This window comes from Rhea pennata, chromosome 1, assembly GCF_028389875.1.
Source record: "Rhea pennata isolate bPtePen1 chromosome 1, bPtePen1.pri, whole genome shotgun sequence".
Classification (NCBI taxonomy): domain Eukaryota; kingdom Metazoa; phylum Chordata; class Aves; order Rheiformes; family Rheidae; genus Rhea; species Rhea pennata.
The window spans coordinates 82977558-82990421 of record NC_084663.1 but is presented as its reverse complement, the minus strand read 5'-3'; positions in this window follow the sequence as shown (position 1 = coordinate 82990421).

The window sequence follows — 12864 nt, the reverse complement described above, 5'->3', positions numbered from 1 at the left end:
AAGTTTAGAAAACATCAAAATTTTCCATTAAGTTTTCCATTAAGATTTTCTGTTTCCAAATGTACAGCCTTTAGTCATGTCAACACTGAAACAAAATGCTTCAGTTATATCAAAACCAGATATTTTGATATATCCCAAGTGTGAGTAGTTTTAATTTCCTGAAGCCTCTCCAAAAATGTAGCTTTTGGCTAATTGTTTAATGGAAAAAAAAACAGTAGCCATAGGAAAGGAACTCCATTTTCAGACTAGTGCTTTCTGGTGAGGTTTGATGATATGCAAATAACAAAGTTTTTAATACTGTGATAGTAATGCAATGTTCTCACTAGTAATAATTTTCCATTTGAAAATTCACTGCATGATGAAGTGATAAGTACATGATTCCCTGACAATTCAATAATTGCAGTAGGACTAGAAGCCACATATCATGAGGTATCTTGAGAACGAAGCTATAACTATGACATGGTATAATGAGTAGGGTCTCTTCATTGACCTGAAAACCAATCTTCAACTGAGCCTTCAGAAACACACACCTTAACTCCTGCAAAATAACAAGAATACTGCAGTACCATGTGTAATTCAGAAGAACACAAGTAATACATAACAAACTTAAACAAGTATTTTTAATGAGTGTGCAGACCAAAAAGAATGGACAGACTAAATTCAGAGCAGATATAAATAAAATGACCGGAGTATATACTACCCTGAAGGTAGCAGCAAAGGGTAAGCCTATACAGACCAGGAAAGCTTTCTTCTTTGGGTCTGTGCTCTAGCAAACTTTATTTTACTATATATGCAATAGGATTCTGCTTTAGGAGGAGGAATTAAAAGGGGAAAAGAGTTGCTCCTTTATTGCCTGGGAGAATAGGAAAAGAGGCACTCTGAATACAGAGACTATTTAAAGACTGCTGATTATCAATCTCTTTGAGGGAAAACAAATCAGAGATCAGACTATTAGATAATTTATCAGCAGAGGATTAATTTAGTTCTGACCAGCCATGAGGGATGGAACTGTGATAATCGAATTAAATAAATTTAAAAAACAACTTGTCTGTTTTCATTCACATTTTTATGCCTCACTTTTCCCACCAAAAAGAATCTCCTCCTCTTTGTGGAACTCACCCTTTTGAATCATTAAACTTAGGTGTTATCATTGGGGTATAGCTGCCTACTCAAGTTGAAAGGAATGCAACGAGGATCAGTGAGCAATTTTTAATCAAATAGTCATTATAATTTTATCTATTTTATGTTCAGAGTATTGGTTTCTCTCTAGAGATAAGAAAGTTAAGAATTACATTTTTCAGAAAGATGATTTACTACTGGCTTCACCAGTTCTCCACTATGCATGTCCTTACCATGACAAAAGTTTTCCATTTCTATGCAAGATTGAAATAGCACACTTCGTTCTCTGGTTACAGTGAATATGCCTGGGCTTTATTCATCTCTATTTAAGCTATTATATGCCTGCCTGGTTTTCCTGCACACATCTTCCAGCACAGTGTGTTTTTCAGGATTTTTTGCTAAGTATTCTGTGAACAAATGCTTTTTGAAATCCTTAGCAAACGAGGAACCTGAGATTTGTTTCTTCTTCTGAGACACCCGGCTAAGGTAAGGAGGTTAGCCAGTTGTGACAGTCCAAGGAGAGTGCAAGTAATTGCCAGAACTAGGCTGAAATGTGGAGCTACTCAGAGTATATAAATGGAGAAAAACACTTAAAGCTGGGCAGTACATACCCTAGAGATAGAAAAGGAAGATAGGATGTGGAGCACCATCATTCTGAAGCAGCAATAAGCAAGCTCAGGAGTCATAAAGGCGCATATGGGCAGTGGTGAGGACTTAAGAGGGTTGTTTAATAGCGGAGACAGAAGTTGAGAACAATAAAGATGGCAGCAAACAAGAGTAGAGAGACAAAGCAGTGTCTGTGGTAAGGAAGAATGATGCTGATACAAGATAGACTTAGGATTTTGGAAAGAGACAGCCTGCCCTGAGGAAACAAGGCTGGGGTTCTGTTGAGTTGTAAGTAGTTAACACAGGGGCACTCCAGCCTTCTCTACTCATCCTGTCCTCTAGTTGTACATGTTTCCATATGACATCTGTTTTGGCATCCGAAAGAGAGGAATCATTATTTTCTTTCCGATCGTGTGTTCAGTTTGCATGACAGAGCCTAATTTGTTACTCTTTTACTCTGACATTATATGTACTTAATGATAATAAAGGTAAGAGCCACAATAAAGAGTTTTGCTATCTCCACCCTGAAACAATCAGTAATAGCTGTGCAAACCTGCAAATGGCCAAAGAAATGAAGGATTCACCAATCACACAGGGCAGATTAGTCTTTAAAGACAGGCTCAGGTGAATGTTGCCTCTTTAATGCCAGGAGAATATGGCACTAAGCTTCACGCTTCTAACCACACATGTAAATTCCTCTTCAATGTTCAGCTTACCTACTTATAGCAAATGTGATTTCAGTAGTTGCTTTTTACTTCCTCAATGTAAGTAAATTACATCTATGGTAATAGAGATATGGTAGCCATTATGGTCATGTTTATAATCTTGGATTAGATTGTAGATTGCTTTTGCCAGTTTTGGGGAGGGACTGTTACCTCTAAGCATAGTCTTCCATCTGTTCACTGGTAATTTATCTGCAGTCCCCGGGCTTACAATCTCCCTTCTCCAGACAAAGTGAAATGCAGTCTTACAGGGTGTGTGTCTGCCTGCAGAATACCCCAGAATTCTGTCACCTGTTGCTAAGTGTCCAAAAAAACAATGTTAATGGCAGCAGCTTTGAAGTAAAACCACATTTAGTTGAACCCTACTGTGGTCGCATAGCACTTTGAATTCAGTGTTACGGTATCTGTTTACTTTCAGTATCATATATATTTCTGTTATAGTGGTTCAGATGAGATTTGCACATGTAACTCAGCTTTGTGTGGCTCATTTAGCAGAAATTGTCACTGCAAGTGTCAGTCTTCAGTGCTAGGAACCTTATGGCTTGATTGCAAACATCACAGAATTATTATTTTTCTTTACAAGACTGTGCTTTGATAGAGAGGGAATACTTGTCAGAAACAGACAATATTGAAAGAAGTACCTTTGGAAGAGGTATTGTGAAAAGGAGCATTAAAGTATTGTCAGTTCAATATATTCCACAGAAAAGAGATGCAGCAACAGAGCAATGCACTGACAGTTATACTCAAAAAGACTGAGATGTATATGTATAAAACTGTGATACAAGAAAATTCTGCCTATCAGCTGCCACACAACAGACTTACCTAAATTTGTCTCTGTATCTCTTTAAAACTTTGGAGTTCTGATGCCTGCAGTCTTTTCTTTGCTGGGCATGTGTTGATGCAATCACTCCTACCAACAGCAGTCCCTAATATGCCCAGCTCAATACACATGGAATGCCATGTTTCTGTGACTGCTCTCCTTTTTGTATGAAAGTTAGTCCGTGTGAGTAATGACATACTGTGCTGCAATCTGCTGTATAATCACACACTTAATTAGATTCATAGTTTGTTACCTATGTCACACTGAGATAAGATTTGTTACTGTCTGAAAGGGAAAAAAGTGCTTCTGATTATGGCTTAGAAAAGCATCATGAGGATAGATTTTTCCCTCTGAAGGTGTGATGTCCTTTTAGAAGTACCTACAGAACAAATTAAAACTTAGGTAGCTTATATCTCTGTGATTGAGGGATGAATTGCCTTACACTTCACTTGGGATAAAAGTGCTGTTATTTCCTACCATGCAGTGTAGCTTACTTCATGGTGACTTCCTTGTACACCTTACACCTGGTATAAATCTGTGTGAAGAATGGGTACTGTGTAAGTGGCGTATAACAGCCTTGATTTAATATTGCTCTTCTATTACGTTTTTGAATGGAATTATTGATTCCCGAAACCTTAAAATGATCTTCACTGATGCTTATTTGATGCTCTATAAAAATTGTGAATAGAGTGCAAAGGAGGGCAAGGCTTTATAGAACAAGGGGCCAAGAGTTGTCCTTTTCTGTTTACTTTATTGTGACAGCTACAGGTAGAAGTTTAGGGAAAGGAAAGGTATGTTAGTGTTCTTTGCCATTATTTATCTAGTAATTTGGGACAACAGATGAACTATTAGTTTTTCAATTTAAGGGTTTCCTGGTGCCTGAAACCCAGTTAATTTGGTGTTCATGCCCTTCATCAGTAAGGAAACTGAGAATTGTGTGATAAATATGAAAATATATGATTGTCTAGCGAAAATGATTCCAATGATTCCACCAATTCAAGTTATTTTATTTGAATAGATATCCATTCACACACAAAATCAGAATCACATTTGTGGATGAGTGATCTAGGCATTAGCAGTCATGATTCAGAGACTGAAAACTGGCAGGCTTGCTGATGTAGGCCAAGCTTGGCACGGCCCTGCTATAACAAACTTCAGATAATATCATTTTATGACCATGCTGGACAGAAAAATCTGCTTGGCTGTGTTTTACACCTGATAAGCACAGCCTCATAGCACATGTTCTTGGATGTGTGGAATGGCAGAAGCTCTTCAGCAGATTCTCCTTCATCATCCTGGCTGTGTAATACTGAGACCCTCCACCATGAGTGTCAGGCTTTTTTTCAACTCTTCCCAAGAGTTTAGTACCTTATCAAAAGTGTGCACGAGGTGAACAGAATGGAATCAAGCTTAACATCCCTTAAAGAGAGCAGGCACTGTGTAGAGGAGAATCATTGGACCAAGGTGGCTACATTGGCTAGCTTGCAGCACATGTGTGTCATGAAGGAAAAGAGGCCAGCTACATTCGTAGCTTGCTTTTGCTTTCCACAGTCCTCCATCATACCATAGTCCTTAGCAGACTATGTCCTACCTGTTTCACTGTTGTTTTACTTAATAATCCAAGTAGGGCAGTGGACAGTTCTTTGAGACCGGCAGGTCACTAATCAACTTTCAGAGGGAAAGCATCACTTTTTATTGCTTTGCTGCTGGGTTCTTCATAGAGAAATCCTTCCATGGCTTCCTCCTTGAAACAAGATGAACAAATGGGAATAAAAATTCTATCCCTTATACTGTTCTTCTGATTCCTTCTTATATAAAGACAGTAAAAGTTGTGTACTGTTTGAAGCCTCCACAGATGGAGGTTTTTCAAAGCACGATGCTGTAATGAATGGTCTTCCAAGGACCATGTCAGTTGTCCACAGAGATTTAAATAACATAAGCTAATGTTTCTCACTGTAAAGACTGGGAAAGGAAGTACTACTCTAAAGGAGGTAACTTTAATTAAAAAGTGAACATGCCTGTAGGGGAAGAACAAACTTACAATCAGTTCATGCGATTTTCCTGGTTTCCTGTGAAAGAGAGTTCATAAAACTATTCTGTATGTTGTTTTGATCCTCATCATTTATTTAAATACCGGTCTTACAGGGAGCTGTGATCCTATAAGTTTTGTGAAAACGGTCAGATGGAGAACAGATGAGAGAAGTCGCTCAAATGGTTGTAAGATTTCACTATAAGGTTTCAATTACTAGAAACAACACAAGGGAGAGAACTTACACAAGCTATCTTGCTGCAGGGAAAACTTCAGTCTAATTTACATCTCTCAAGCGCTAAAAAGTCAATTTATCATGAGATTTAAATTCATAGAAAGCCAGTATTTCTGCATTTTAGTATTTATGAGAATACTTTATTTCCTTGATTTTATTTTGATTTGCTGTGTCTGAACTCAGACATCTTTTTCTTTAAAATCTGTTTGAGCATTAAAACAATGAAGTAGAAAAAAATCTGAATCCATACATAGCTTTTTCAAGCTTTTTATGCTTTAATTGTGGAACTACCCATGATGATCTGCTTTCATCTGAGGGTCCTCTCTGTATGGATAACATGCCTTTTTTTTTTTAGAAATTGTTAGGAAGAGGGGAGAAAAGAGGGAGAAAAAGAGAGAGGGAGAAAAGCAGAAAATAATATTTGACGGCAGTAAAAACAAGAAATACTTTCAGAGAGATGGAGTGGACAAATTGGAGGAGATTTGTTATCCTTTCAGACATACCTAGGCTGCTTCTACTTGAATTGTAGCTGTAGACACAACTCATGTTGGGTAGAAAATGGATATTCCTCGTGTTAAGAAGCTTTAGGTTTTTTCCTGATTTCAGAAGAATTAGAAGGTAAAAATGACAAAATGAGTCATTTCATACTTGGTAATTAGTGATTTTTCTGCAAAAGAAAAAAATTAAAAATATTGTGTTGTTCACTAAAAATGTTTCACTCTGAAGTTAGTATAATACAAAATAAAACTATTCAGAAAGAATTATTTCAAAATAAAAATGAAACAGTTTCTTATAATTATGTAAATATGTTAAACTAGAAATTCTCAGTTTCTTAGAACTTCTTTTCCGATTTTCTCCAAAAAATGAAGATGAAAATGGCTGACTACAAAAGGTCATTTAATTCAGTGTAATTTGTGATGTTGAAGAATTCTGTCAAACAGCTCTAGCTCAGAATAGAATACTATATTGGGGAAGATAACTGACCTTTGGTATGGGTGGTTCAGTAAATGGCTGTCTACAATTTCTATGCCACCTCTATTTTGAAGGTATTTATTAGCAGCCATCCTTCTTGAAGTCTTGTTTGAATTCCAGTTCTGCTGCTTGGGGTAGGATTCACCTCACAAGAAATTTCACAGTGTAGATGTTTATATCCAAGTTAGTCATTCCATGTTCTTTTCCAGGCTAGTAGGCACTTCTGAAACATCATTCTTATCCTAGAACTGTAGTTTCAAATGAGTTGAATGAATTCTGTTTTTATATTCTTTGCATCTCTTAGTATAAATAACTTGACTTAAACCACATGCAGACCTCTCTGTATTTGTTGTCTGATACTTGAACTCCACCTGCTGTGTCTGTTCCTGGTAGAGCAAGATTGTAAAATGTATGAGTATAAGAAACATCAAAATAGTATCTAGTTCATTCCAGATATTAATGCATTGCTAAATAGATGAGTGCCAGGGGCTAAGCTCAAGTACTTCTTTGAGACCAACAGACTAATTATGTGCTTGCTCTAGTCATCTCTGCTGAGGTTGCTCCAGCTCGTTCTTTCCAGGACGATCACCCAGCACAGCCTGGGGATGGTTCAGCTCAAGGCTGCTTCAGAAGGACCTGTAGCTGGGACAATATGTTGTGAGGCCTGACTCCCTGGAGCTTTTCCTTCTCTCCAAAACTTCTCTAGAAGCCAGTACACCCTCAGACACCTCCATGCACACCCTATCTGAGCACCTGAAGGCCTGCTACACAAAAGGCCCCCCAAAAATCTCATGCTGGAGGCTGCAACACAGGCCTTGCATTACTTCAGGCACTTTGAACCAAGAAGCACATATGAAACAGTCATTTTGAGTTAGTGCTGGAGTTAGGGCTTGATCCAGCACCCAGAGGTGCTCAAATTCTCAAATTCTCTTCTGAGACTCTCCATTAGACATATGCTGTTTCAGTACCTGCAACCATGGGTATAGAGAGATGCAGGCTTGCAGTATATCTGTGACATTCCTTCATGTTTACACCAGTTAATTCCTGTAAGGCTTAATATTATCTTTGTGATAAATTTCTAGTTGGTTCAATACCATGTATAGTTGCATATGTTATCATACTACACAGAAGAAAGGGCTTGCCTTTTGAACAGACGTCTGTTCCTAATGAGATTTTTAATCATTACTTGCACCAGCTTCAATGCTGGCACTGAGCTGATCGTTAAATATTTTGGTTACAGGTTTCAGCAAACAACAAGTTTCTAGAGAAATATCCTTATGACTCATTTTATCAAGTGGACTGATTACCTATCTCTTAATCCTTTAAAAGTTTACCCCACTATCTTTTCTCATTTAATTATTCTTCACACTCTTAGATAAACTAAAATGTAAAGGAAGTCATTCTTTGAAAACTAGTATGACTTTTCACAATTCTGTATTTGGTTTCTTGTTGTCTGTGGTGCTGAAGATGTTGTGAGCTTTAATTTTATGCACTTTGGCACTATTACTGATATAAGAAAATTTTAGTAGTTGAATTAAAATGGGGGAGGAATAGGACTTTGAGAGTTATGATGAGTTTTAATGAGATTGAAAGCTTTGACAATTTTCATGAAATTAAGATAGGATGTCCTGATATTGCCAGGACATAGAAAACTTGTATGTTTCTGACTACTTATATAACAAGATAATGAGAGTTATGACATGATAATCCACTATAACTGGAATATTAGACTATTAGCATATTTTTGACATTTTATTGTGATAAGGTTTTATGAAGGCAAATTCTTTTGACTTGAAATACTTGATATGTACTTGGGAAGGTAAGTATAACCATAAATGATACTGTGATGTAAGTAGAAATGGAGTTATATATACCCAATATAATATCACAAGGTTATTGTGGGCTCAGAAACACTCTGCATAATTTGTTAATGAATAGGGCAATTAAATGACTTGTTAATAAAAGAAATATTAAACTGTGCTTCAGTGTTGAGTCCCCAAACAGTTGTTCTACAGACTTGTTCCTTTTGTTGTTTCTTATGTGTTAGGGTTGTGTATGTGTAAGAAAACATGCTTTTGTACCTTGTTATTCATCCTGAGATTGACTTCTAACATTAATTATAGTTATCATGCCTCTAGTTCAGGACAATGTAAATACAGCTTCCAACAGTGGTTACACTGTATTTAGAGGCATAAACCTAGGAAACAAAACAGAAACTGCCCTTATCTTTATTAATTATTTACTGATCATGAAGTCTGTTTTTTCAGTGAGTATCCTAACAAAGTCCTTTTCTTCCTATTATTTTCAAGGAGGTCCTATTAATTATCTAGCTTTGAAACATTTATGCTTGTATCAGACTTGATTGGAACTGCCTATGAATCCAGAAGGAACTGGAAAGAATGCAGGAGCAGGTGGATGCATGCACTAACTTGTATACAGACTGTGCATCTGTAGGTCTCATTTCCTAAAGAAATTAGCCCCCTCAAATTACTTCGCTTGAAGCACTTTTTGTCTGATATTGCAAAGCATTTAATTTCACATGCAGACTTGTGTCCAGCATTTTCACTTTTGCACAGCTCTTTTCAGACTTATATTTTTATTTCAGCAACATGGATTTAATTGAACAAAAATAATTTTTTTTCCTAAACAAACTTTTCAGTTCAGTCTGCCCCAAAAGTATCTGAATTACTTTATGTAAGTAAGTCAGTAAATTTTGGGCCAACTCTCTTGGTTATAGAAATCTCTAAATAGTTGCCATTCTTAACAGTTCTATGACTAATACCAGACTTTAATAAAACTGTAAACAGTTACTGAGTAAGAGAACAAGATGGAATGCTGGAAATGATGAATTAAAGATTCAGAAACCAGAAGGAAAGTATGTCCAAATAAATATGACTTTCAAAGACTTAAATTTTTTATGCCACTCTCAGGGCTTGCCTCTCTTCAGGGGCTGAACTGTGGTTTTTTTGAAACTCAAGGCTTACCTGATAGGAGATTTCACACTGATTGTCCTCACAGCTAGGGATATCTAGCACAGGGAGACCTCCCTGATCGCAAGTGAAATGCAAAGCTGAGGAGTTTCTATCTATATTGCTCAGGATTAGCTGTACCTACCTCGTGAAGCCCTTGTCATGCATCTTACAGCTATCATTAATCTATAATAATTCATTTGTTTGGATTTTTATTTTTCTGAAAAAGATAGATACACAAAATAATGAGGACTAGGTTGCAGCTCTGCCAAAATGCAAGCTATCAAGTGGGTGTGCTTTGTGCTTGGGGAAGTTCAATGAAGCATATGAGCTTGTGCTGGCCTATGAGGCCTGCTGGAAGAGCACTGAGGACCATGCATCAAGAAGGGATGACTTCCCATCCACAATGCCAAGAGAGAGGGAGCCCAGGAGCCCAGAATTGTTCCCTAGTTTCAGTTTGGAAAGAATTAATTGGTTCACTCTGAAAGGGAGGCTGCGAGCATACATGATGAAGAGTGTGGAACCTGTGAGTGAATGAAAGAGCTAAGTTGATTGACACTGTGTATGTACTTGTTACAAGTTTGATTTTCCATCCCATTACTTCTTTTGGGTTGTGGAAACCAATATACAATGGACATACAACATTGCAATTCTTTTTGTGCATGTAATGGCAGAGTTCAGCATCTGTCTGTAAAAACATCAGTATTTTATTTTACCTGGATTTGTGAAAACAACCTCATATGTAATGCCTGTATCACTTCATGCTGAGTGCTGAACATTGCAGGGTTTCATATCAGAGTAATAATTTTAGCCATATCTTAAAGAATTAATGTGCTGTACGTGCACTTCACAGCTTGACTCAGTCTCAGCAGTCATTTTCAGACCCACAAAGCTGGTAGGACCAAAAAAATGTATGTTTTCTATGTTTATCATTTGATATTCGTCTTCACATTTTGTGTAATCCTTTCTTAATAGCTTGAATGTATTTAGAAGGCTTTTGGGGAAGGAAACATTTAATGGTCAGTGTAAAAAGTAAGGAGAAATCTATGTAGAGCTTTGGCAGAGCCATGTTAGGATGGCAGAAGGACTGCATGGGACTGGGATGATGGGCATTGCTGAAGCTGTGTAGGGAACCCAGGACAAGGGTTGGTGGGAGATGGAACAGTTCCAGGGCAAGATTAAGGAGAGGTGGTAGCATTCTGTTGGAGAGAATAGATGAAATATCAGGACTAAACAGCTGGAGATGCTGCAACATAGGTGTGTATGAGGTGGGTTGAGAGATTTCCGACTGACTTGAGCTGGCAGGTGTGCTGCCAGTCTACACAATGAAGACTGCAAAAATAGATATTACCATCTAATGTCTATGGTCATTATTACAGGAGGCCAGCTTTATTCCCATGACTAAAAAGGGGAAAGAAGCTCTGCATTTTCAAAAAAGAGGCTAAAGGGACATAAAGCTATCACAGCTGATTTGAAGCTGGGATACTTTTAATTATTAATTATCTACTACCAGAACAAAATAGGGACAAAGGGAGATAAGAACAGAGACTGAAAATATCCATACATCCAATATTGTTCTTTCTTCCAAGGGCAAAATGCTCTCTATGCAGACACTCAGATGCAGTATAGGTAAGATAGGGATATCCTGACAAGCTGGTGTGGCTGCTCTGTATCCATTGCAATGGTCATATCCATAGTAAATTGCTTAGGGTACATCCTAATTGCATAGGTCAGGTCAGCCCCTCTAATGCATTTGTACAGGCTGAATCTTAACAGATTTTCCTGAGAGAAAACCATAGTCATATAATTGGTAAGGTTGGAAGGGACCTCTGGAGATCATCTAGTCCAACCACCCTGCTCAAGCAGGGTCACCCAGAGCATGGTAGACAGGGTTGCATCCAGGTGAGTTTTGAATATCTCTGAAGAAGGAGACTCCACAACCTTTCTGGGCAACCTGTTCCAGTGCTCTGTCACTCTCACAGTGAAGAAATTCCCCCTCACGTTCAGGTGGAACTTCCTGTGTTTCAGTTTGTGCCTGTTGCCTCTTGTCTGGTCACTGGGCACCACTGAAAAGAATCTGTCCCCCTCCTCTTGACACCATTACTTCAGATATTTATAGACATTGACAAGATCCCCCCTCGGTCTTCTCTTCTCCAGGCTAAACAGGCCCACCTCTCACAGCCGTTCCTCATAGGGCAGATGTTCCTGTCCTCTGATCATCTTTGTAGCCCTACACCGGACTTTGCAGGAATCTGTGACTGAAGAAGTGCCTGCTATTATAGAAATAAAGATGAATTGCTTGCTTGCTTTTAAAATGAATTATTATTCCTCTGTTACTGTACACAATGCTGTATTTTGATGATTTAAGTCAGATCTACATCTGGTACCTGTACTTCTAGAAAAGATTAAAAGGTTTTTGATCCATTAGTCCTTAGGATAATCAGATCTTCAATGGAGATCAGTAGAAACCAGAACATAGAGAACTGGTTAGAGTGTTTAATGACTGGCTCAGATTATTTCCTGTCTTTTGAAAGCCCCAAATCTGAAAGCTAAGCTATTTTGCCGAAAATATAAATATGCCAATATGGTTATATTGTTTCATAGAATCATAGAATCATAGGATCAGTAAGGTTGGAAGAGACATCTGGAGATCCACTAGTCCAACCTCCCCACTCAGCAGGGTCACCTAGAGCATGGTAGACAGGTTTGCATCCAGGTGGGCCTTGAAGATCTCTGAAGAAGGAGACTCCACAACCTCTCTGGGCAACCTCTTCCAGTGCTCTGTCACTCTCACAGTGAAGAAATTCCCCCTCACGTTCAGGTGGAACTTCCTGTGTTTCAGTTTGTGCCTGTTGCCTCTTGTCTGGTCACTGGGCACCACTGAAAAGAATCTGTCCCCCTCCTCTTGACACCATTACTTCAGATATTTATAGACATTGACAAGATCCCCCCTCGGTCTTCTCTTCTCCAGGCTAAAGGTCTACCTTTCGCAGCCGTTCCTCATAGGGCAGATGTTCCAGCCCTCTGATCATCTTTGTAGCCCTATGCCAGACTCTTTCCAGGAGCTCCATGTCCCTCTTGTCCTGGGGAGCCCAGAACTGGACACAGTACTCCAGATGAGGCCTCACCAGGGCTGAGTAGAGGGGCAGGATCACCTCCCTCGACAAGCTGGCAACATTTGTCCTAATGCACCGAAAGATATCATTAGCCTTCCTGGCCACAAAGGCACATTGCTGGCTTATAGTCAGCTTGTCATCCAGGACATTCTTTATGCCACGTCTTCTACCTTCTTGATGGGAGTTAGAGGGAGATGAATTTTCATGATCACATTTCATTAGGAAGGGGGGTCCAGGAGAGCAGGTTAATACCTATGAGCAAGAAGTGCAGCAAAA